Genomic DNA, 25,181 nt, shown 5'->3' with positions numbered 1-25,181 from the left:
TTTACTGGAAATTGTTAGTTTACGGTTTACTTTAAAATTTGCCATTAATCATTTTAGGAAAAAAAAATTGTACGGTGGGAAAAAGGAAGTTTTCTTTTGTTTTTCCCACATTTTTACTTATATCTCGGCTTCTATAGCTTCGATTCAATTCGTTTATGGTTTCTTTTATTTCTTATTCTTCTCCTGTCAATTCTTTTAATACTTTATTACTATTGGCTCTCAAAAATAAAACTGAAAAATCAAAAAAATCCACGAAAAAACCCGGTTTTCTTATCCCCAAACATGAATTCTTATGGGACCTAATCTTTCTATTTATATTGTGGCACTCGTATGGATCGTGGAAAAATTTGTCATGAAGCTTTTTTACTAGTTTTTGAATGGTCTTTAACCAGAAAAAAGAAATTTTAAATTCAGAGCATATTTTGAAAAAATGGTCATTTTGACCCCGGATTTTGTTCGAAAATCGAAAATTGCAAAGAAATAGGGTTTCTGTTCATTTTAGAGTCAAATTGGTAATAACCTTTTTTAAAGGTACTCTGAAGTAGTGCAGGATAGAAAAATAAAAAATTGATATTTTTCCATAGGGCTCTTGATAATTCGATATTTATGTTTTACAGTTTTTTGCAATTTTCTCCGATTCTATAATAGCTAGAACCGATTCGTTTTGACATACGGATACCTCGTAATATTCCCGAGAACTTTTGTTTGAAACAAAAAGTTCTCAGACTCACAGTTAATTCAGAAAAAAATAAAAATCATTTTTTCGAAATTTTTCGTGGGTATACCCCTTTCGATTTTCGACCAAAAAAAAAATTTTTTTTTTATTGAGTTTTTTTACTGGAAATTGTTAGTTTAGGGCTTACTTTAAAATTTGTCAATAATCATTTAAAAAAAAAAAAAATTGTACCGTGGGAAAAAACCAGTTTTCTTTTGTTTTTCCCACATTTTTACTAATATCTCGGCTTCTATAGCTTCGATTCAATTCGTTAATAGTTTCTTTTATTACCGATTCTTTTCCTGTTAATTCTTTTTATATTTTATTACAATTGCTTTTCAAAATAAAAATGGAAAATAAAAAAAATCGACATAAAAACCTAGTTGTCTTATCCCAATACCCTAATAAATGGGACCCTCTTTTCCCTTTATCTTGTGGCACGTATAAATCGTGGAAAATTTACTTAATAAACTTTTCTACTAAGTTTTGCATGGCCTTTAAGGTAAAAAAAGAAGTTTTGAATTTTAAGCATAATTTGAAAACGCAAATAAGATTATTTTGAAATCAGCGATTATCTGCATACTTTGGTGAATACGCCATAACTTTCATCAGTACGACAGTGAATTAATTGATGAGTTGATTCAGCATATCCACCCTAGATGTCGCTAAAGAATTAACATTAATATTTTTAGTATATTTTTTTTTATCTTGGATGGCCTTTTTAATAGAAAGGTTTACTTTACTTACACTCATGAGACCTAAACTTTTTTGCTCTTGGTTTAACCTGGCTTTTTAGGGCAGAGCCTATTCCCTTCACCAAAAATGTAGGAAATAGAGAAAATAATATTGTCATTTGCCAATAACGACCTTTATTCTCCTTAATGTTTTTAGGCTCTAATGCTACATAACATACAATCATAATTTTTTAATGAAGATATTACGTGTGTGTTTATATTATGTGTTATGCTTTAATACATGTTGTCCTTATCTTAATAAAAAAATTTATATATGTACATATAATTTCTGCATATTCTATGTGAAGTATTCAATTATTATTTAAATAATATATAAAACTAATTAACTTAATAAGATTACAAAAAATATTTATTACATGTCAAACCTGTATACAACTGACCTTTGTCATGATTATTTTTTTATGTGCTCATATGAAAAACTTAATTTTAACTTCTGCACTTTTTTCTTTCACATCCTCCAGTTTTTTTGCGGCAAAATGAATTTTAGCTCTGCTGTTGGTGCAAAATTGAAATCATGTCCCTTACTGGAATTTGACACCGGCTCACCTTCTACAAAATTGTTGACAGTGTTTCTGTTTGAAGTACCATGCTTCAAAGAAGTGGACGAACTTGTACTGGGTATAGATATGTTTGTACTAAGCAATTCTGTATTTACCTTGAAAAAAATCAAGCTTTTGAAATAAATAAAAATAAGTTGGAAGTATATACTTACCTAGGTTTTTGACAATTTCTTTAATTTCTCCTTGGTTAACCTCTTTGCATGTGGAAAAGTAGTGAGGCCATTCATTGTATTTTTGTCAACAATTACATACCAATGCATGGACTGAAGGTTTTTTATCCATTTGCCTACAAGGAACAAAATTTATAAATTACCTCATTTAGGTATTAAAAAAAATGAAAGATTTAGTAAAAATACCTTAGTACCTATTCCTTGGCAAAGATATTCATTTTTCTTTTTCCAGGGGCTCTTTTGAAAAATTTTAAAGATATGACAGGTCCGTTTTTCGCTATGATGCTTTCAATCTGGTGCAAAACACATAACCTTTGTTGGTGTAGTCCACTAAAATAACAAAAACAAAATCAAATATAACAATCAAAACATTATGACATAACCTTAAAATGTATGTATTTTCATAAATTTCAGGATTATTCACTAAAAATTGGTAATTATGAAACTGAATTAAAAAAAAAAAACTTGTATGTGTGTAATTGTGATACTTACATTTTATTTTCATATAGGAAAGTAAGAAAGATGCGGAGACTTAAAAATATCTTCCAACATTTGTTTGGATTTTGGGAACTTCCGTTGCCGGTGGCGTTTATGCTTGTGGGCCGGAAAGTGACATTGAAATGACAAGTGAAAGTCTCTTCGTCTTCTTCTTTTTTTTCTTCGATTTTTATGGCTTAAGCCCGATAGCAACCAACGTGAGTCAGAATTATGCAAAAACATGTTAAGGTGGCTTTACATAAAGGAATTAAGCTGTTTACCTTCCAAACAATACCAAAGTTGTTAATTCGTTTTTTTTAGGCATATTAACAATTAAATTATAAATAATGGCTAAGAGTTAAACGATACACTTTATAATATTAAAATTAATAATAGACAGAATTTTATACACTTTTTATTGCTACAGAATAGATGTAACTATTTGGTAGTATAGTACTTTTTTCAATCGGACCAAAGCAAATTTTTTAAATATTTCCAATGTTGATCTGGTTTACGATTTTATTACCGATTCATTTTAGAACCCTGACATAATTTTGATATATGTAGGTTTTGAGAATATTTTCTACTAAACTAAAATTAAAGAGCGGAGCGTATTGTAACACATCATGGTTCTCTGAAGCATGATAACCCAGAAATAAGTTAGTAATATTTCAATGAAATTTATTTTTGATTATAATATATAATAAGACCTTTCCTTTTCTCTCTGTATTTACTATAGATTGACGAAAAACAAAGAAAAACACAAAGTCACGGTCTCACAACATGTAATTAAACGGGCTACACGTGTTTCGCTCTAGTTGGAGCATCATCAGTTACAGCATAAGCTGTGTGGATGGCTTCTAAAGGCCTGATGATGCTCTAACTAGAGCGAAACACGTGTAGCCCGTTTAATTACATGTTGTGAGACCGTGACTTTGTGTTTCGTCAATTTTGTATGTTGGTCTCTTACAGAATAATGGATGAGATTTTTTGGATTTATTATAGATGTTAATGTTTTTCCAAGTACTAAAAAAAGAAAAAGTTGGGTAGAGCACCATGCCGAGGCTAAGGTTTGAACTCAGAGCCTTATGAGGGTACGGCAGGTCTCTTCCCCACTGCGTGTTTAGGGCACTCCTTGGATAATTTTGGAGATTTTTTTTTTGTAGTACTGACAAAAACTTTTTAAAATTTCTACTGGTCCCCACGGACTAAAGTAGAACGCGAAGCGTCTACTTGTTACAATACGCTTCGCGTATTGTAAGAACGCATCCTGCTAAATTGAGGGATTTTCGGACCCTGCGTCACATAAACGTTAATAACTTTGCTCCTATGGCGAATTTTTTTTTTCTGGTTTTCACCGTTTTATGTGGGAAGGTTGAGGCTACGTGATGGTGTAAATTTTTTTTGGCCACGCCGCCCCGAAGGGGCGGGCGTGGCAAAAAACTGCTTTTTTCGCGAAAACAGGATCTTTGGCGGGTGGGGGAAAATTGACTGAGCCGAATTTTATGAAACTCATTGACATCAAAGACCTCCACGGAAACCTGCTCCCAAAGGACGCTTTTTAAGATAAACCCTTTAGAAGTCGGATTTTTCTGTGAATGAATTTTGAACTTTTTGCGCGGTACCTCGCGGACTTAAACGGCTGTGGGGCCTAAACGGTAATGTTCCCGACAATGCGAATAAAACAGCCCTTTTCTACGTAAATGTAGCTTTCTTTTTTATTAAAACTATTTTTTTCCAAAAGAAACTCCTTCCGAGATAAACGAGCTCAAACTTAAAATTTTTTTTTTCGAAAAAAAAAAAAGTGAATTTTTCGAGAAATAAATTTTTTTTCTACTTCTAAAAAATTTTTTTAATTTTTTTTGTTAACACCGTTTGAAAGCTTAATCCTTTAGGATTAAATAGAGGTATTATTCATGGTGCTACGTATTATACAGGGTGAGCTGTGTTAACAAATATAAACCACCCTTTTTGAGCCTTTTTTTGACCGATTTTTTCTATTTTTCTTAATAACTCTTTATTGGCGGCACCTAGAAACTTCAAACTTTCAGCGTTTTAAGAACTATTTAAATCCTATTTTTCGACATACTCTACAACCTTCTACGTAGAGTAGTTTTTGCTCTACACCTTTTTTTAACTTTGACGCTTAATACCGGCATACCTATGACACCTACGACAACCATTTTTTTTCTGAAACCACCGGACACTATCTGGCTATAATCCACTAAAAACCGTTTTTCTTCAAATGTTACCATTTTCCGGGGGCCCGCTGTTATTTAAGAAAAACCCCCAAAAATAAGCCGTTCCAATCAACCAGTCATACCCTCGAGACACAGGGAGCCAGCTCATGGTACAATAACGTTGGCGGTCCAGCACCCAAATTGACCCAATGTAAAGGCATAGGGATGACGTCACTATCGAGCCGCATATGGTCTGATGACGTAAGCGCGGGGTTTTCGGGGTATTGTGGCGGCAAATTCGGCCCGTTTACGCTACGAGTTAGAGTAGGAAAAGCGGTTTGAGAGAAGGATGGAGGATGTCTGACAACAATTATAAACGCGTCGTGTTCGTCTCGTGACGTCATGAGTTATTTTATTAATGAATATTATTAGTATTATGGGGACAATTTTACGCGGTTTCTTGATAAATTACTAGGATAAATAAAATGAATATAAATATAAGAAATATATATTTGAAATATACAGAGGGTATTGATATTACGGAACATTTATGAGGATAATACTAGTATATAAATAGAATTATACGGGGGGGTTTTAAGGTTTTAAGGCATTTATAAGGAAAATATTACTTATAATTATATTAATCATATTATAAAGGGTGTTTTTAAGGTTTAAGGACATTGACAAGAAAGATAATATTTATAATAATAGTAATAGCAGCATAAAGGTTAGGACAAGGTATAAATATCTGGAAAAAAAATAATAGTAATAATAGTTTTATTTTAGTTAGGGTTCTTTTAGTGGGGGTTGCTAAATTGGTAATAAATTTATATTAATAGTTTATCAATTTGGAAAAAAAAAGACATTGATGCGGTGTCAAAAAAAGGTGTATTTTTTTATATTTTTTTACTATATTATTGAGATCACGGCTTTCATAGCTTCAATTCAATAAGTTGATAAATTTTTTTATTCGTTTTTTTTTTCTTTAAATTTTTTTTATTTTATTATAATTGCCTTTTAAAATAAAAATTTAAAAAAAAAAAACAAGAAACAAACCACTTTTTCCTATCCTAATACATTGCTTCTTATGGGACCTGATCTTCCTCTTTAGATTGTGACACTCGTATGAATCGTGGAAAAATTTGTCATAAAGCTTTTTTACTAGTTTTTGAATGGTCTTTAACCAGAAAAAAGAAATTTTGAATTCGGAGCATATTTTGAAAAAAATGGTCATTTTGACCCGGATTTTGTTCGAAAATCGAAAAATGCAAAGAAATAGGTTTTCCGTTCATTTTAGAGTCAAATCGGTAATAATCTTTTTTAAAGGTACTCTAAAGTAGTACAGGATAGGAAAATAAAAAAATTAAAATTTTGCCATAGGGCTCTTGATAATTCGATATTTATGTTTTACAGTTTTTTTCAATTTTCTCCGATTCTATAATAGCTAGAACCAATTCGTTTTGACAGGCGAATACCTCTTAATATACCCAAGAACTTTTATTTAATACAAAAAGTTATCAGAGTTATAGTTTATTTATAAAAAATAAAAACCATTTTTTCGAAATTTTTCGTGGGTATAACCCCTTTCGATTTTCGACCAAAAAAAAATTATTTTTTTATTGGGCTTTTTTACTGGAAATTGTTAGTTTAGGGCTTACTTTAAAATTTGCCAATAATCGTTTTAGGAAAAAAAATTGTACGGTGGAAAAAAACCAGTTTTCTTTTGTTTTTCCCACATTTTTACTATAGTATCGCGGGTTCTGTAGCTTTGATTCAATTCGTTTATGGTTTCTTTTATTCCTTATTCTTCTCCTGTCAATTCTTTTTATAATCCAGTTACTATTGGTTCTCAAAAATAAAACTGAAAAATCAAAAAAATCCACGAAAAAAACCCGGTTTCTTATTCCCAAACATGAATTCTTATGGGACCTAATCTTTCTATTTATATTGTGGCACTCGTAGGATCGTGGAAAAATTTGTCATAAAGCTTTTTTACTAGTTTTTGAATGGTCTTTAACCAGAAAAAAGAAATTTTAAATTCGGAGCATGTTTTGAAAAAATGGTCATTTTGACCCCGGATTTTGTTCGAAAATCGAAAAATGCAAAGAAATAGGTTTTCCGTTCATTTTAGAGTCAAAATCGGTAATAATCTTTTTTAAAGGTACTCTAAAGTAGTACAGGATAGGAAAATAAAAAAATTAAAATTTTGCCATAGGGCTCTTGATAATTCGATATTTATGTTTTACAGTTTTTTTCAATTTTCTCCGATTCTATGATAGCTAGAAACCGATTCGTTTTGATATACGGATATCTCGTAATATTCCCGAGAACTTTTGTTTGAAACAAAAAAGTTCTCAGACTCACAGTTAATTCAGAAAAAAAATAAAAATCATTTTTTCGAAATTTTTCGTGGGTATACCCCTTTCGATTTTCGACCAAAAAAAAATTTTTTTTTTATTGAGTTTTTTTACTGGAAATTGTTAGTTTAGGGCTTACTTTAAAATTGCCATTAATCATTTAGGAAAAAAAAATTGTACGGTGGAAAAAGGAAGTTTTCTTTTGTTTTTCCCACATTTTTACTTATATCTCGGCTTCTATAGCTTCGATTCAATTCGTTTATTGGTTTCTTTTATTTCTTATTCTTCTCCTGTCAATTCTTTTAATACTTTATTACTATTGGCTCTCAAAAATAAAACTGAAAAATCAAAAAAATCCACGAAAAAAACCCGGTTTTCTTATCCCCAAACATGAATTCTTATGGGACCCTAATCTTTCTCTTTATATTGTGGCACTCCTTTAAATCGTGGAAAATTTTGCTATTAAGCTTTTTTACTAGTTTTTGAATGGTCTTTAACCAGAAAAAAGAAATTTTAAATTCAGAGCATATTTTGAAAAAATGGTCATTTTGACCCCGGATTTTGTTCGAAAATCGAAAATTGCAAAGAAATAGGGTTTCTGTTCATTTTAGAGTCAAATTGGTAATAACCTTTTTTAAAGGTACTCTGAAGTAGTGCAGGATAGAAAAATAAAAAATTGATATTTTTTCCATAGGGCTCTTGATAATTCGATATTTATGTTTTACAGTTTTTTTCAAGTTTCTCCGATTCTATGATAGCTAGAACCGATTCGTTTTGACATACGGATATCTCGTAATATTCCCGAGAACTTTTGTTTGAAACAAAAAGTTCTCAGACTCACAGTTAATTCAGAAAAAAATAAAAATCATTTTTTCGAAATTTTTCGTGGGTATACCCCTTTCGATTTTCGACCAAAAAAAAATTTTTTTTTTTTATTGAGTTTTTTTACTGGAAATTGTTAGTTTAGGGCTTACTTTAAAATTTGTCAATAATCATTTGAAAAAAAAAAATTGTACCGTGGGAAAAAACCAGTTTTCTTTTGTTTTTCCCACATTTTTACTAATATCTCGGCTTCTATAGCTTCGATTCAATTCGTTAATAGTTTCTTTTATTACCGATTCTTTTCCTGTTAATTCTTTTATATTTTATTACAATTGCTTTTCAAAATAAAAATGGAAAATAAAAAAAATCGACATAAAAACCTAGTTGTCTTATCCCAATACCCTAATAAATGGGACCCTCTTTTTCCCTTTATCTTGTGGCACGTATAAATCGTGGAAAATTTACTTAATAAACTTTTCTACTAAGTTTTGCATGGCCTTTAAGGTAAAAAAGAAGTTTTGAATTTTAAGCATAATTTGAAAACGCAAATAAAATTATTTTGAATTCAGCGATTATCTATATACTTTGGTGAATACGCCATAACTTTCATCAGTACGACAGTGAATTAATTGATGAGTTGATTTAGCATATCCACCCTAGATGTCGCTAAAGAATTAACATTAATATTTTTAGTATTTTTTTTTACTCTCACGAGATGTGTGGTTTACTTTACTTACACTCATGAGACCTAAACTTTTTTGCTCTTGGTTTAACCTGGCTTTTTAGGGCAGAGCCTATTCCCTTCACCAAAAATGTAGGAAATAGAGAAACTAATATTGTCATTTGCCAATAACGACCTTTATTCTCCTTAATGTTTTTAGGCTCTAATGCTACATAACATACAATCATAATTTTTAATGAAGATATTACGTGTGTGTTTATATTATGTGTTATGCTTTAATACATGTTGTCCTTATCTTAATAAAAAAATTTATATATGTACATATAATTTCTGCATATTCTATGTGAAGTATACAATTATTATTTAAATAATATATAAAACTAATTAACTTAATAAGATTACAAAAATATTTATTACATGTCAAACCTGTATACAACTGAACTTTGTCATGATTATTTTTTATGTGCTCATATGAAAAACTTAATTTTAACTTCTGCACTTTTTTCTTTCACATCCTCCAGTTTTTTGCGGCAAAATGAATTTTAGCTCTGCTGTTGGTGCAAAATTGAAATCATGTCCCTTACTGGAATTTGACACCGGCTCACCTTCTACAAAATTGTTGACAGTGTCTCTGTTTGAAGTACCATGCTTCAAAGAAGTGGACGAACTTGTACTGGGTATAGATATGTTTGTACTAAGCAATTCTGTATTTACCTTGAAAAAAATCAAGCTTTTAAATAAATAAAAATAAGTTGGAAGTATAGACTTACCTAGGTTTTTGACAATTTCTTTAATTTCTCCTTGGTTAACCTCTTTGCATGTGGAAAAGTAGTGAGGCCATTCATTGTATTTTTGTCAACAATTACATACCAATGCATGGACTGAAGGTTTTTATCCATTTGCCTACAAGGAACAAAATTTATAGATTACCTCATTTAGGTATTAAAAAAAATGAAAGATTTAGTAAAAATACCTTAGTACCTATTCCTTGGCAAAGATATTCATTTTTCTTTTTCCAGGGGCTCTTTTGAAAATTTAAAGATATGACAGGTCCGTTTTTCGCTATGATGCTTTCAATCTGGTGCAAAACACATAACCTTTGTTGGTGTAGTCCACTAAAATAACAAAAACAAAATCAAATATAACAATCAAAACATTATGACATAACCTTAAAATGTATGTATTTTCATAAATTTCAGGATTATTCACTAAAAATTGGTAATTATGAAACTGAATTAAAAAAAAAAACTTGTATGTGTGTAATTGTGATACTTACATTTTATTTTCATATAGGAAAGTAAGAAAGATGCGGAGACTTAAAAATATCTTCCAACATTTGCTTGGATTTTGGGAACTTCCGTTGCCGGTGGCGTTTATGCTTGTGGGCCGGAAAGTGACATTGAAATGACAAGTGAAAGTGGGCGTCTTCTTCTTTTTTTCTTCGATTTTTATGGCTTAAGCCCGATAGCAACCAACGTGAGTCAGAATTATGCAAAAACATGTTAAGGTGGCTTTACATAAAGGAATTAAGCTGTTTATACCAATAATACCAAAGTTGTCAATTCATTTTTTTAGGCATAATTAACAATTAAATTGTAAATAATGGCTGAGAGTTAAAGGGTACACTTTATATTATTAAAATTAATAATAGACAGAATTTTATAACTTAATTGCCACCGAATAGATGTAACTATTTGGTAGTATACTACTTTTTTCAATCGAACCAAAGCATCTTTTTTTTAAATATTTCAAATGTTGATCTGGTTTACGATTTTATTACCGATTCATTTTAGAACCCTGACATAATTTTGATATATGCAAGTTTTGAGAATATAAATAAACTAAAATTAAAGAGCGGAGCGTATTGTAATACATCATGGTTCTCTGAAGCATGATACCCAGAAATAAGTAAGTAATATGTCCATGAAATTTATTTCTGATTATAATATATAATAAGACCTTCCCTTTTCTCTCTGTATTTACTATAGATTGACGAGAAACAAAGAAAAACACATAGTTACGGTCTCACAACATGTAATTAAACGGGCTACACGTGTTTCGCTCTAGTTAGAGCATCATCAGTTACAGCATAAGTGTGTGGATGGCTTCTAAAGGCCTGATGATGCTCTAACTAGAGCGAAACACGTGTAGCCCGTTTAATTACATGTTGTGAGACCGTGACTTTGTGTTTTTCTTTGTTTTTCGTCAATTTTGTATGTTGGTCTCTTAGAGAATAATGGATGAGATTTTTGGATTTACTATAGATGTTAATTTTTTCGAAGTACTAAAAAAAGAAAAAGTTGGGTAGAGCACCATGCCGAGGCTAAGATTTGAACTCAGAGCCTTATGAGGATACGGCAGGTCTCTTCCCCACTGCGTGTTTAGGGCACTCCTTGGATAATTGTGGAGATTTTTTTTGTAGTACTGACAAAAATTTTAAAAATTTCTACTGGTCCCCACGGACCAAAGTAGACGCGAAGCGTCTACTTGTTACAATACGCTTCGCGTATTGTAAGAACGCACCGACAAAAATTGGCGGAGGTTCCGACTTTCGACACAAAAACGCTAATAACTTTTTTTCTATGGCGAATTTTTCTTTCGGGTTTTTACCGTTATATGTAGGAAGGATGAGAGTATATAACGGTGAAAAAAATTTTTCGCCACGCCCACCCCGAAGGGGTGGGCGTGGCAAAAAACGGTTTTTTGACGAAAAAAATTTGATTAAGTCGTTGTGGAAAACTGACCGGGCCGATTTTTCTGAAACTCATTGACGTTAAAGGCCTTTATATAAAGCAGCTCCTAAAGGGCGCTTTTTAAGATAAACCCTTTAGAAGTCGGATTTTTCTGTGAATGAATTTTGAACTTTTTGCGCGGTACCTCGCGGACTTAAACGGCCGTGGGGCCTAAACGGTAATGTTCCCGATAATGCGAATAAAACAGCCCTTTTCTACGTAAATGTAGCTTTCTTTTTGATCTTAACTATTTTTTTCCAAAAGAAACTCCTTCCGAGATAAACGAGCTCAAACTTAAAATTTTTTTTTTCGAAAAAAAAAAAAAGTGAATTTTTCGAGAAATAAATTTTTTTCTACTTCTAAAAAATTTTTTTAATTTTTTTTGTTTACACCGTTTGAAAGCTTAATCCTTTAGGATTAAATAGAGGTATTATTCATGGTGCTACGTATTATACGGGGTGAGCTGTGTTAACAAATCTAAACCCCTTTTTGAGCCTTTTTTTGACCGTTTTTTTCTACTTTTCTTAATAACTCTTTATTGGCGGCACCTAGAAATTTCAAACTTTCAGCATTTTAAGAACTTTTTAAATCCTATTTTTCGACATAGTCTACAGTCTTCTACGTAGAGCAGTTTTTGCTCTACACCTTTTTTTAACTTTGACGCTTTATACCGGCATACCTATGACACCTACGGAAACCATTTTTTTTCTGAAATCACCGGACACTATCTGGCTATAATCCACTAAAAACCGTTTTTCTTCAAATGTTACCGTTGTTCCGCAATGCGCTGTTATTTAAGAAAAACCCCCAAAAATAAGCCGTTCCAATCAACCAGTCATACCGTCGACACCACGGGAGCCAACGCATGGTACAAAATAGTTGGCGGTCCAGCACCAAATTGACCCAATGTAAAGGCATACGGACGACGTCACTATCGAGTTGCACATGGTCAGATGACGTAAGCGCGGGGTTTTCGGGGTATTGTGGCGGCAAATTCGGCCCGTTTGCGCTACGAGTTAGAGTAGGAAAAGCGGTTTGAGAGAAGGATGGAGGATGTCTCGCAACAATTATAAACGCGTCGTGTTCATCTCGTGACGTCATGAGTTATTTTATTAATGAATATTATTAGTATTATGGGGACAATTTTACGCGGTTTCTTGATAAATTACTAGGATAAATAAAATGAATATAAATATTAAGAAATATATATTTGAAATATACAGAGGGTATTGATATTACGGAACATTTATGAGAATAATAATAGTATGGAAATAGAATTATACGGGGGGTTTTAAGGTTTTAAGGCATTTATAAGGAAAATATTACTTATAATTATATTAATCATATTATAAAGGGTGTTTTAAGGTTTAAGGACATTGACAAGAAAGATAATATTTATAATAATAGTAATAGCAGCATAAAGGTTAGGACAAGGTATAAATATCTGGAAAAAAAATAATAGTAATAATAGTTTTATTTTAGTTAGGGTTCTTTTAGTGGGGGTTGCTAAATTGGTAATAAATTTATATTAATAGTTTATCAATTTAGAAAAAAAAGACATTGATGCGGTGTCAAAAAAAGGTGTATTTTTATATTTTTTTTACTATATTATTGAGATCACGGCTTTCATAGCTTCAATTCAATAAGTTAATAAATTTTTTTATTCGTTTTTTTTTTCTTTAAATTTTTTTTATTTTATTATAATTGCCTTTTAAAATAAAAATTAAAAAAAAAAAACAAGAAACAAACCACTTTTTCCTATCCTAATACATTGCTTCTTATGGGACCTGATCTTCCTCTTTAGATTGTGACACTCGTATGAATCGTGGAAAAATTTGTCATAAAGCTTTTTTACTAGTTTTTGAATGGTCTTTAACCAGAAAAAAGAAATTTTGAATTCGGAGCATATTTTGAAAAAATGGTCATTTTGACCCGGATTTTGTTCGAAAATCGAAAAATGCAAAGAAATAGGTTTTCCGTTCATTTTAGAGTCAAATCGGTAATAATCTTTTTTAAAGGTACTCTAAAGTAGTACAGGATAGGAAAATAAAAAATTAAAATTTTGCCATAGGGCTCTTGATAATTCGATATTTATGTTTTACAGTTTTTTTCAATTTTCTCCGATTCTATATTAGCTAGAACCAATTCGTTTTGACAGGCGAATACCTCTTAATATACCCAAGAACTTTTATTTAATACAAAAAGTTATCAGAGTTATAGTTTATTTATAAAAAAATAAAAACCATTTTTTCGAAATTTTTCGTGGGTATACCCCTTTCGATTTTCGACCAAAAAAAAAATTATTTTTTTATTGGGCTTTTTTACTGGAAATTGTTAGTTTAGGGCTTACTTTAAAATTTGCCAATAATCGTTTTAGGAAAAAAAATTGTACGGTGGGAAAAAACCAGTTTTCTTTTGTTTTTCCCACATTTTTACTATAGTATCGCGGGTTCTGTAGCTTTGATTCAATTCGTTTATGGTTTCTTTTATTCCTTATTCTTCTCCTGTCAATTCTTTTTATATCCAGTTACTATTGGTGCTCAAAAATAAAACTGAAAAATCAAAAAAATCCACGAAAAAACCCGGTTTTCTTATCCCCAAACATGAATTCTTATGGGACCTAATCTTTCTATTTATATTGTGGCACTCGTATGGATCGTGGAAAAATTTGTCATTAAGCTTTTTTACTAGTTTTTGAATGGTCTTTAACCAGAAAAAAGAAATTTTGAATTCGGAGCATATTTTGAAAAAATGGTCATTTTGACCCGGATTTTGTTCGAAAATCGAAAAATGCAAAGAAATAGGTTTTCCGTTCATTTTAGAGTCAAATCGGTAATAATCTTTTTTAAAGGTACTCTAAAGTAGTACAGGATAGGAAAATAAAAAATTAAAATTTTGCCATAGGGCTCTTGATAATTCGATATTTATGTTTTACAGTTTTTTTCAATTTTCTCCGATTCTATATTAGCTAGAACCAATTCGTTTTGACAGGCGAATACCTCTTAATATACCCAAGAACTTTTATTTAATACAAAAAGTTATCAGAGTTATAGTTTATTTATAAAAAAATAAAAACCATTTTTTCGAAATTTTTCGTGGGTATACCCCTTTCGATTTTCGACCAAAAAAAAAATTATTTTTTTATTGGGCTTTTTTACTGGAAATTGTTAGTTTAGGGCTTACTTTAAAATTTGCCAATAATCGTTTTAGGAAAAAAAATTGTACGGTGGGAAAAAACCAGTTTTCTTTTGTTTTTCCCACATTTTTACTATAGTATCGCGGGTTCTGTAGCTTTGATTCAATTCGTTTATGGTTTCTTTTATTCCTTATTCTTCTCCTGTCAATTCTTTTTATATCCAGTTACTATTGGTTCTCAAAAATAAAACTGAAAAATCAAAAAAATCCACGAAAAAACCCGGTTTTCTTATCCCCAAACATGAATTCTTATGGGACCTAATCTTTCTATTTATATTGTGGCACTCGTATGGATCGTGGAAAAATTTGTCATTAAGCTTTTTTACTAGTTTTTGAATGGTCTTTAACCAGAAAAAAGAAATTTTGAATTCGGAGCATATTTTGAAAAAATGGTCATTTTGACCCGGATTTTGTTCGAAAATCGAAAAATGCAAAGAAATAGGTTTTCCGTTCATTTTAGAGTCAAATCGGTAATAATCTTTTTTAAAGGTACTCTAAAGTAGTACAGGATAGGAAAATAAAAAGTTAAAATTTTGCCATAGGGCTCTTGATAATTCGATATTTATGTTTTACAGTTTTTTTCAATTTTCTCCGATTCTATGATAGCTAGAACCGATTCGTTTTGACATACGGATATCTCGTAATATTCCCGAGAACTTTTGTTTGAAACAAAAAGTTCTCAGACTCACAGTTAATTCAGAAAAAAATAAAAATCATTTTTTCGAAATTTTTCGTGGGTATACCCCTTTCGATTTTCGACCAAAAAAAAAATTTTTTTTTATTGAGTTTTTTTACTGGAAATTGTTAGTTTACGGTTTACTTTAAAATTTGCCATTAATCATTTTAGGAAAAAAAAATTGTACGGTGGGAAAAAGGAAGTTTTCTTTTGTTTTTCCCACATTTTTACTTATATCTCGGCTTCTATAGCTTCGATTCAATTCGTTTATGGTTTCTTTTATTTCTTATTCTTCTCCTGTCAATTCTTTTAATACTTTATTACTATTGGCTCTCAAAAATAAAACTGAAAAATCAAAAAAATCCACGAAAAAACCCGGTTTTCTTATCCCCAAACATGAATTCTTATGGGACCTAATCTTTCTATTTATATTGTGGCACTCGTATGGATCGTGGAAAAATTTGTCATAAAGCTTTTTTACTAGTTTTTGAATGGTCTTTAACCAGAAAAACGAAATTTTAAATTCAGAGCATATTTTGAAAAAATGGTCATTTTGACCCCGGATTTTGTTCGAAAATCGAAAATTGCAAAGAAATAGGGTTTCTGTTCATTTTAGAGTCAAATTGGTAATAACCTTTTTTAAAGGTACTCTGAAGTAGTGCAGGATAGAAAAATAAAAAATTGATATTTTTCCATAGGGCTCTTGATAATTCGATATTTATGTTTTACAGTTTTTTGCAATTTTCTCCGATTCTATAATAGCTAGAACCGATTCGTTTTGACATACGGATACCTCGTAATATTCCCGAGAACTTTTGTTTGAAACAAAAAGTTCTCAGACTTACAGTTAATTCAGAAAAAAATAAAAATCATTTTTTCGAAATTTTTCGTGGGTATACCCCTTTCGATTTTCGACCAAAAAAAAAATTTTTTTTTTATTGAGTTTTTTTACTGGAAATTGTTAGTTTAGGGCTTACTTTAAAATTTGTCAATAATCATTTAAAAAAAAAAAAATTGTACCGTGGGAAAAAACCAGTTTTCTTTTGTTTTTCCCACATTTTTACTAATATCTCGGCTTCTATAGCTTCGATTCAATTCGTTAATAGTTTCTTTTATTACCGATTCTTTTCCTGTCAATTCCTTTTATATTTTATTACAATTGCTTTTCAAAATAAAAATGGAAAATAAAAAAAATCGACATAAAAACCTAGTTGTCTTATCCCAATACCCTAATAAATGGGACCCTCTTTTCCCTTTATCTTGTGGCACGTATAAATCGTGGAAAATTTACTTAATAAACTTTTCTACTAAGTTTTGCATGGCCTTTAAGGTAAAAAAAGAAGTTTTGAATTTTAAGCATAATTTAATAACGCAAATAAAATTATTTTGAATTCAGCGATTATCTGCATACTTTGGTGAATACGCCATAACTTTCATCAGTACGACAGTGAATTAATTGATGAGTTGATTCAGCATATCCACCCTAGATGTCGCTAAAGAATTAACATTAATATTTTTAGTATATTTTTTTTTATCTTGGATGGCCTTTTTAATAGAAAGGTTTACTTTACTTACACTCATGAGACCTAAACTTTTTTGCTCTTGGTTTAACCTGGCTTTTTAGGGCAGAGCCTATTCCCTTCACCAAAAATGTAGGAAATAGAGAAAATAATATTGTCATTTGCCAATAACGACCTTTATTCTCCTTAATGTTTTTAGGCTCTAATGCTACATAACATACAATCATAATTTTTAATGAAGATATTACGTGTGTGTCTATATTATGTGTTATGCTTTAATACATGTTGTCCTTATCTTAATAAAAAAAATTATATATGTACATATAATTTCTGCATATTCTATGTGAAGTATACAATTATTATTTAAATAATGTATAAAACTAATTAACTTAATAAGATTACAAAAATATTTATTACATGTCAAACCTGTATACAACTGAACTTTGTCATGATTATTTTTTATGTGCTCATATGAAAAACTTAATTTTAACTTCTACACTTTTTTCTTTCACATCCTCCAGTTTTTTGCGGCAAAATGAATTTTAGCTCTGCTGTTGGTGCAAAATTGAAATCATGACCCTTACTGGAATTTGACACCGGCTCACCTTCTACAAAATTGTTGACAGTGTTTCTGTTTGAAGTACCATGCTTCAAAGAAGTGGACGAACTTGTACTGGGTATAGATATGTTTGTACTAAGCAATTCTGTATTTACCTTGAAAAAAATCAAGCTTTGAAATAAATAAAAATAAGTTGGAAGTATATACTTACCTAGGTTTTTGACAATTTCTTTAATTTCTCCTTGGTTAAACTCTTTGCATGTGGAAAAGTAGTGAGGCCATTCATTGTATTTTTGTCAACAATTACATACCAATGCATGGACTGAAGGTTTTTTATCCATTTGCCTACAAGGAACAAAATTTATAAATTACCTCATTTAGGTATTAAAAAAAATGAAAGATTTAGTAAAAATACCTTAGTACCTATTCCTTGGCAAAGATATTCATTTTTCTTTTTCCAGGGGCTCTTTTGAAAATTTAAAGATATGACAGGTCCGTTTTTCGCTATGATGCTTTCAATCTGGTGCAAAACACATAACCTTTGTTGGTGTAGTCCACTAAAATAACAAAAACAAAATCAAATATAACAATCAAAACATTATGACATAACCTTAAAATGTATGTATTTTCATAAATTTCAGGATTATTCACTAAAAATTGGTAATTATGAAACTGAATTAAAAAAAAAACTTGTATGTGTGTAATTGTGATACTTACATTTTATTTTCATATAGGAAAGTAAGAAAGATGCGGAGACTTAAAAATATCTTCCAACATTTGTTTGGATTTTGGGAACTTCCGTTGCCGGTGGCGTTTATGCTTGTGGGCCGGAAAGTGACATTGAAATGACAAGTGAAAGTCTCTTTGTCTTCTTCTTTTTTTCTTCGATTTTTATGGCTTAAGCCCGATAGCAACCAACGTGAGTCAGAATTATGCAAAAACATGTTAAGGTGGCTTTACATAAAGGAATTAAGCTGTTTACCTTCCAAACAATACCAAAGTTGTTAATTCGTTTTTTTAGGCATAATTAACAATTAAATTGTAAATAATGGCTAAGAGTTAAACGATACACTTTATAATATTAAAATTAATAATAGACAGAATTTTATAACTTTTATTGCTACAGAATAGATGTAACTATTTGGTAGTATAGTACTTTTTTCAATCGGACCAAAGCAAATTTTTTAAATTATTTCCAATGTTGATCTGGTTTACGATTTTATTACCGATTCATTTTAGAACCCTGACATAATTTTGATATATGCAGGTTTTGAGAATATTTTCTACTAAACTAAAATTAAAGAGCGGAGCGTATTGTAACACATCATGGTTCTCTGAAGCATGATACCCAGAAATAAGTTAGTAATATTTCAATGAAATTTATTTTTGATTATAATATATAATAAGACCTTTCCTTTTCTCTCTGTATTTACTAAAGATTGACGAAAAACAAAGAAAAACACAAAGTCACGGTCTCACAACATGTAATTAAACGGGCTACACGTGTTTCGCTCTAGTTAGAGCATCATCAGTTACAGCATAAGTGTGTGGAGGATGGCTTCTAAAGGCCTGATGATGCTCTAACTAGAGCGAAACACGTGTAGCCCGTTTAATTACATGTTGTGAGACCGTGACTTTGTGTTTCGTCAATTTTGTATGTTGGTCTCTTAGAGAATAATGGATGAGATTTTTGGATTTATTATAGATGTTAATGTTTTCCAAGTACTAAAAAAAGATAAAGTTGGGTAGAGCACCATGCCGAGGCTAAGGTTTGAACTCAGAGCCTTATGAGGATACGGCAGGTCTCTTCCCCACTGCGTGTTTAGGGCACTCCTTGGATAATTTTGGAGATTTTTTTTTTGTAGTACTGACAAAAATTTTTAAAATTTCTACTGGTCCCCACGGACTAAAGTAGACGCGAAGCGTCTACTTGTTACAATACGCTTCGCGTATTGTAAGAACGCACCGACAAAAATTGGCGGAGGTTCCGACTTTCGACACAAAAACGCTAATAACTTTTTTTCTATGGCGAATTTTTCTTTCGGGTTTTTACCGTTATATGTAGGAAGGATGAGAGTATATAACGGTGAAAAAAATTTTTCGCCACGCCCACCCCGAAGGGGTGGGCGTGGCAAAAAACGGTTTTTTGACGAAAAAAATTTGATTAAGTCGTTGTGGAAAACTGACCGGGCCGATTTTTCTGAAACTCATTGACGTTAAAGGCCTTTATATAAAGCAGCTCCTAAAGGGCGCTTTTTAAGATAAACCCTTTAGAAGTCGGATTTTTCTGTGAATGAATTTTGAACTTTTTGCGCGGTACCTCGCGGACTTAAACGGCCGTGGGGCCTAAACGGTAATGTTCCCGATAATGCGAATAAAACAGCCCTTTTCTACGTAAATGTAGCTTTCTTTTTGATCTTAACTATTTTTTTCCAAAAGAAACTCCTTCCGAGATAAACGAGCTCAAACTTAAAATTTTTTTTTTCGAAAAAAAAAAAAGTGAATTTTTCGAGAAATAAATTTTTTTCTACTTCTAAAAAATTTTTTTAATTTTTTTTGTTTACACCGTTTGAAAGCTTAATCCTTTAGGATTAAATAGAGGTATTATTCATGGTGCTACGTATTATACGGGGTGAGCTGTGTTAACAAATCTAAACCCCTTTTTGAGCCTTTTTTTGACCGTTTTTTTCTACTTTTCTTAATAACTCTTTATTGGCGGCACCTAGAAATTTCAAACTTTCAGCATTTTAAGAACTTTTTAAATCCTATTTTTCGACATAGTCTACAGTCTTCTACGTAGAGCAGTTTTTGCTCTACACCTTTTTTTAACTTTGACGCTTTATACCGGCATACCTATGACACCTACGGAAACCATTTTTTTTCTGAAATCACCGGACACTATCTGGCTATAATCCACTAAAAACCGTTTTTCTTCAAATGTTACCGTTGTTCCGCAATGCGCTGTTATTTAAGAAAAACCCCCAAAAATAAGCCGTTCCAATCAACCAGTCATACCGTCGACACCACGGGAGCCAACGCATGGTACAAAATAGTTGGCGGTCCAGCACCAAATTGACCCAATGTAAAGGCATACGGACGACGTCACTATCGAGTTGCACATGGTCAGATGACGTAAGCGCGGGGTTTTCGGGGTATTGTGGCGGCAAATTCGGCCCGTTTGCGCTACGAGTTAGAGTAGGAAAAGCGGTTTGAGAGAAGGATGGAGGATGTCTCGCAACAATTATAAACGCGTCGTGTTCATCTCGTGACGTCATGAGTTATTTTATTAATGAATATTATTAGTATTATGGGGACAATTTTACGCGGTTTCTTGATAAATTACTAGGATAAATAAAATGAATATAAATATTAAGAAATATATATTTGAAATATACAGAGGGTATTGATATTACGGAACATTTATGAGAATAATAATAGTATGGAAATAGAATTATACGGGGGGTTTTAAGGTTTTAAGGCATTTATAAGGAAAATATTACTTATAATTATATTAATCATATTATAAAGGGTGTTTTAAGGTTTAAGGACATTGACAAGAAAGATAATATTTATAATAATAGTAATAGCAGCATAAAGGTTAGGACAAGGTATAAATATCTGGAAAAAAAATAATAGTAATAATAGTTTTATTTTAGTTAGGGTTCTTTTAGTGGGGGTTGCTAAATTGGTAATAAATTTATATTAATAGTTTATCAATTTAGAAAAAAAAGACATTGATGCGGTGTCAAAAAAAGGTGTATTTTTATATTTTTTTTACTATATTATTGAGATCACGGCTTTCATAGCTTCAATTCAATAAGTTAATAAATTTTTTTATTCGTTTTTTTTTTCTTTAAATTTTTTTTATTTTATTATAATTGCCTTTTAAAATAAAAATTAAAAAAAAAAAACAAGAAACAAACCACTTTTTCCTATCCTAATACATTGCTTCTTATGGGACCTGATCTTCCTCTTTAGATTGTGACACTCGTATGAATCGTGGAAAAATTTGTCATAAAGCTTTTTTACTAGTTTTTGAATGGTCTTTAACCAGAAAAAAGAAATTTTGAATTCGGAGCATATTTTGAAAAAATGGTCATTTTGACCCGGATTTTGTTCGAAAATCGAAAAATGCAAAGAAATAGGTTTTCCGTTCATTTTAGAGTCAAATCGGTAATAATCTTTTTTAAAGGTACTCTAAAGTAGTACAGGATAGGAAAATAAAAAATTAAAATTTTGCCATAGGGCTCTTGATAATTCGATATTTATGTTTTACAGTTTTTTTCAATTTTCTCCGATTCTATATTAGCTAGAACCAATTCGTTTTGACAGGCGAATACCTCTTAATATACCCAAGAACTTTTATTTAATACAAAAAGTTATCAGAGTTATAGTTTATTTATAAAAAAATAAAAACCATTTTTTCGAAATTTTTCGTGGGTATACCCCTTTCGATTTTCGACCAAAAAAAAAATTATTTTTTTATTGGGCTTTTTTACTGGAAATTGTTAGTTTAGGGCTTACTTTAAAATTTGCCAATAATCGTTTTAGGAAAAAAAATTGTACGGTGGGAAAAAACCAGTTTTCTTTTGTTTTTCCCACATTTTTACTATAGTATCGCGGGTTCTGTAGCTTTGATTCAATTCGTTTATGGTTTCTTTTATTCCTTATTCTTCTCCTGTCAATTCTTTTTATATCCAGTTACTATTGGTGCTCAAAAATAAAACTGAAAAATCAAAAAAATCCACGAAAAAACCCGGTTTTCTTATCCCCAAACATGAATTCTTATGGGACCTAATCTTTCTATTTATATTGTGGCACTCGTATGGATCGTGGAAAAATTTGTCATTAAGCTTTTTTACTAGTTTTTGAATGGTCTTTAACCAGAAAAAAGAAATTTTGAATTCGGAGCATATTTTGAAAAAATGGTCATTTTGACCCGGATTTTGTTCGAAAATCGAAAAATGCAAAGAAATAGGTTTTCCGTTCATTTTAGAGTCAAATCGGTAATAATCTTTTTTAAAGGTACTCTAAAGTAGTACAGGATAGGAAAATAAAAAATTAAAATTTTGCCATAGGGCTCTTGATAATTCGATATTTATGTTTTACAGTTTTTTTCAATTTTCTCCGATTCTATATTAGCTAGAACCAATTCGTTTTGACAGGCGAATACCTCTTAATATACCCAAGAACTTTTATTTAATACAAAAAGTTATCAGAGTTATAGTTTATTTATAAAAAAATAAAAACCATTTTTTCGAAATTTTTCGTGGGTATACCCCTTTCGATTTTCGACCAAAAAAAAAATTATTTTTTTATTGGGCTTTTTTACTGGAAATTGTTAGTTTAGGGCTTACTTTAAAATTTGCCAATAATCGTTTTAGGAAAAAAAATTGTACGGTGGGAAAAAACCAGTTTTCTTTTGTTTTTCCCACATTTTTACTATAGTATCGCGGGTTCTGTAGCTTTGATTCAATTCGTTTATGGTTTCTTTTATTCCTTATTCTTCTCCTGTCAATTCTTTTTATATCCAGTTACTATTGGTTCTCAAAAATAAAACTGAAAAATCAAAAAAATCCACGAAAAAACCCGGTTTTCTTATCCCCAAACATGAATTCTTATGGGACCTAATCTTTCTATTTATATTGTGGCACTCGTATGGATCGTGGAAAAATTTGTCATTAAGCTTTTTTACTAGTTTTTGAATGGTCTTTAACCAGAAAAAAGAAATTTTGAATTCGGAGCATATTTTGAAAAAATGGTCATTTTGACCCGGATTTTGTTCGAAAATCGAAAAATGCAAAGAAATAGGTTTTCCGTTCATTTTAGAGTCAAATCGGTAATAATCTTTTTTAAAGGTACTCTAAAGTAGTACAGGATAGGAAAATAAAAAGTTAAAATTTTGCCATAGGGCTCTTGATAATTCGATATTTATGTTTTACAGTTTTTTTCAATTTTCTCCGATTCTATGATAGCTAGAACCGATTCGTTTTGACATACGGATATCTCGTAATATTCCCGAGAACTTTTGTTTGAAACAAAAAGTTCTCAGACTCACAGTTAATTCAGAAAAAAATAAAAATCATTTTTTCGAAATTTTTCGTGGGTATACCCCTTTCGATTTTCGACCAAAAAAAAAATTTTTTTTTATTGAGTTTTTTTACTGGAAATTGTTAGTTTACGGTTTACTTTAAAATTTGCCATTAATCATTTTAGGAAAAAAAAATTGTACGGTGGGAAAAAGGAAGTTTTCTTTTGTTTTTCCCACATTTTTACTTATATCTCGGCTTCTATAGCTTCGATTCAATTCGTTTATGGTTTCTTTTATTTCTTATTCTTCTCCTGTCAATTCTTTTAATACTTTATTACTATTGGCTCTCAAAAATAAAACTGAAAAATCAAAAAAATCCACGAAAAAACCCGGTTTTCTTATCCCCAAACATGAATTCTTATGGGACCTAATCTTTCTATTTATATTGTGGCACTCGTATGGATCGTGGAAAAATTTGTCATAAAGCTTTTTTACTAGTTTTTGAATGGTCTTTAACCAGAAAAACGAAATTTTAAATTCAGAGCATATTTTGAAAAAATGGTCATTTTGACCCCGGATTTTGTTCGAAAATCGAAAATTGCAAAGAAATAGGGTTTCTGTTCATTTTAGAGTCAAATTGGTAATAACCTTTTTTAAAGGTACTCTGAAGTAGTGCAGGATAGAAAAATAAAAAATTGATATTTTTCCATAGGGCTCTTGATAATTCGATATTTATGTTTTACAGTTTTTTGCAATTTTCTCCGATTCTATAATAGCTAGAACCGATTCGTTTTGACATACGGATACCTCGTAATATTCCCGAGAACTTTTGTTTGAAACAAAAAGTTCTCAGACTTACAGTTAATTCAGAAAAAAATAAAAATCATTTTTTCGAAATTTTTCGTGGGTATACCCCTTTCGATTTTCGACCAAAAAAAAAATTTTTTTTTTATTGAGTTTTTTTACTGGAAATTGTTAGTTTAGGGCTTACTTTAAAATTTGTCAATAATCATTTAAAAAAAAAAAAATTGTACCGTGGGAAAAAACCAGTTTTCTTTTGTTTTTCCCACATTTTTACTAATATCTCGGCTTCTATAGCTTCGATTCAATTCGTTAATAGTTTCTTTTATTACCGATTCTTTTCCTGTCAATTCCTTTTATATTTTATTACAATTGCTTTTCAAAATAAAAATGGAAAATAAAAAAAATCGACATAAAAACCTAGTTGTCTTATCCCAATACCCTAATAAATGGGACCCTCTTTTCCCTTTATCTTGTGGCACGTATAAATCGTGGAAAATTTACTTAATAAACTTTTCTACTAAGTTTTGCATGGCCTTTAAGGTAAAAAAAGAAGTTTTGAATTTTAAGCATAATTTAATAACGCAAATAAAATTATTTTGAATTCAGCGATTATCTGCATACTTTGGTGAATACGCCATAACTTTCATCAGTACGACAGTGAATTAATTGATGAGTTGATTCAGCATATCCACCCTAGATGTCGCTAAAGAATTAACATTAATATTTTTAGTATATTTTTTTTTATCTTGGATGGCCTTTTTAATAGAAAGGTTTACTTTACTTACACTCATGAGACCTAAACTTTTTTGCTCTTGGTTTAACCTGGCTTTTTAGGGCAGAGCCTATTCCCTTCACCAAAAATGTAGGAAATAGAGAAAATAATATTGTCATTTGCCAATAACGACCTTTATTCTCCTTAATGTTTTTAGGCTCTAATGCTACATAA

The 25,181-nt window shown here is 30.7% G+C and overlaps 1 long non-coding RNA gene across 14 annotated transcripts; it reads right to left on the bottom strand.

Annotated features, from left to right (window-relative positions):
- Window positions 1-1,302: 1,302 nt before the first annotated feature.
- LOC126749615 (uncharacterized) lies at window positions 1,303-18,605 on the bottom strand. Of its 14 annotated transcripts, XR_007665186.1 has the most exons (5): window positions 17,816-17,939; window positions 17,612-17,745; window positions 17,447-17,555; window positions 8,894-9,323; window positions 1,304-1,582 (listed from the first exon to the last, which is right to left on the bottom strand). It is a non-coding gene; the product is annotated as an uncharacterized LOC126749615 (long non-coding RNA). The 14 variants fall into 14 exon arrangements; XR_007665185.1 differs by lacking the exons at window positions 17,447-17,555; window positions 17,612-17,745 and adding an exon at window positions 9,489-9,621 and having other exon boundaries at window positions 1,303-1,582; window positions 8,894-9,432; window positions 17,816-17,950; XR_007665197.1 differs by lacking the exons at window positions 17,447-17,555; window positions 17,612-17,745; window positions 17,816-17,939 and adding exons at window positions 9,489-9,621; window positions 9,692-9,971 and having other exon boundaries at window positions 1,303-1,582; window positions 8,894-9,432.
- Window positions 18,606-25,181: the final 6,576 nt, after the last annotated feature.

This window comes from Anthonomus grandis, unplaced genomic scaffold, assembly GCF_022605725.1.
Source record: "Anthonomus grandis grandis unplaced genomic scaffold, icAntGran1.3 ctg00000379.1, whole genome shotgun sequence".
Lineage (NCBI taxonomy): Eukaryota > Metazoa > Arthropoda > Insecta > Coleoptera > Curculionidae > Anthonomus > Anthonomus grandis.
This window is presented reverse-complemented; position numbering and strand designations above follow the sequence as displayed.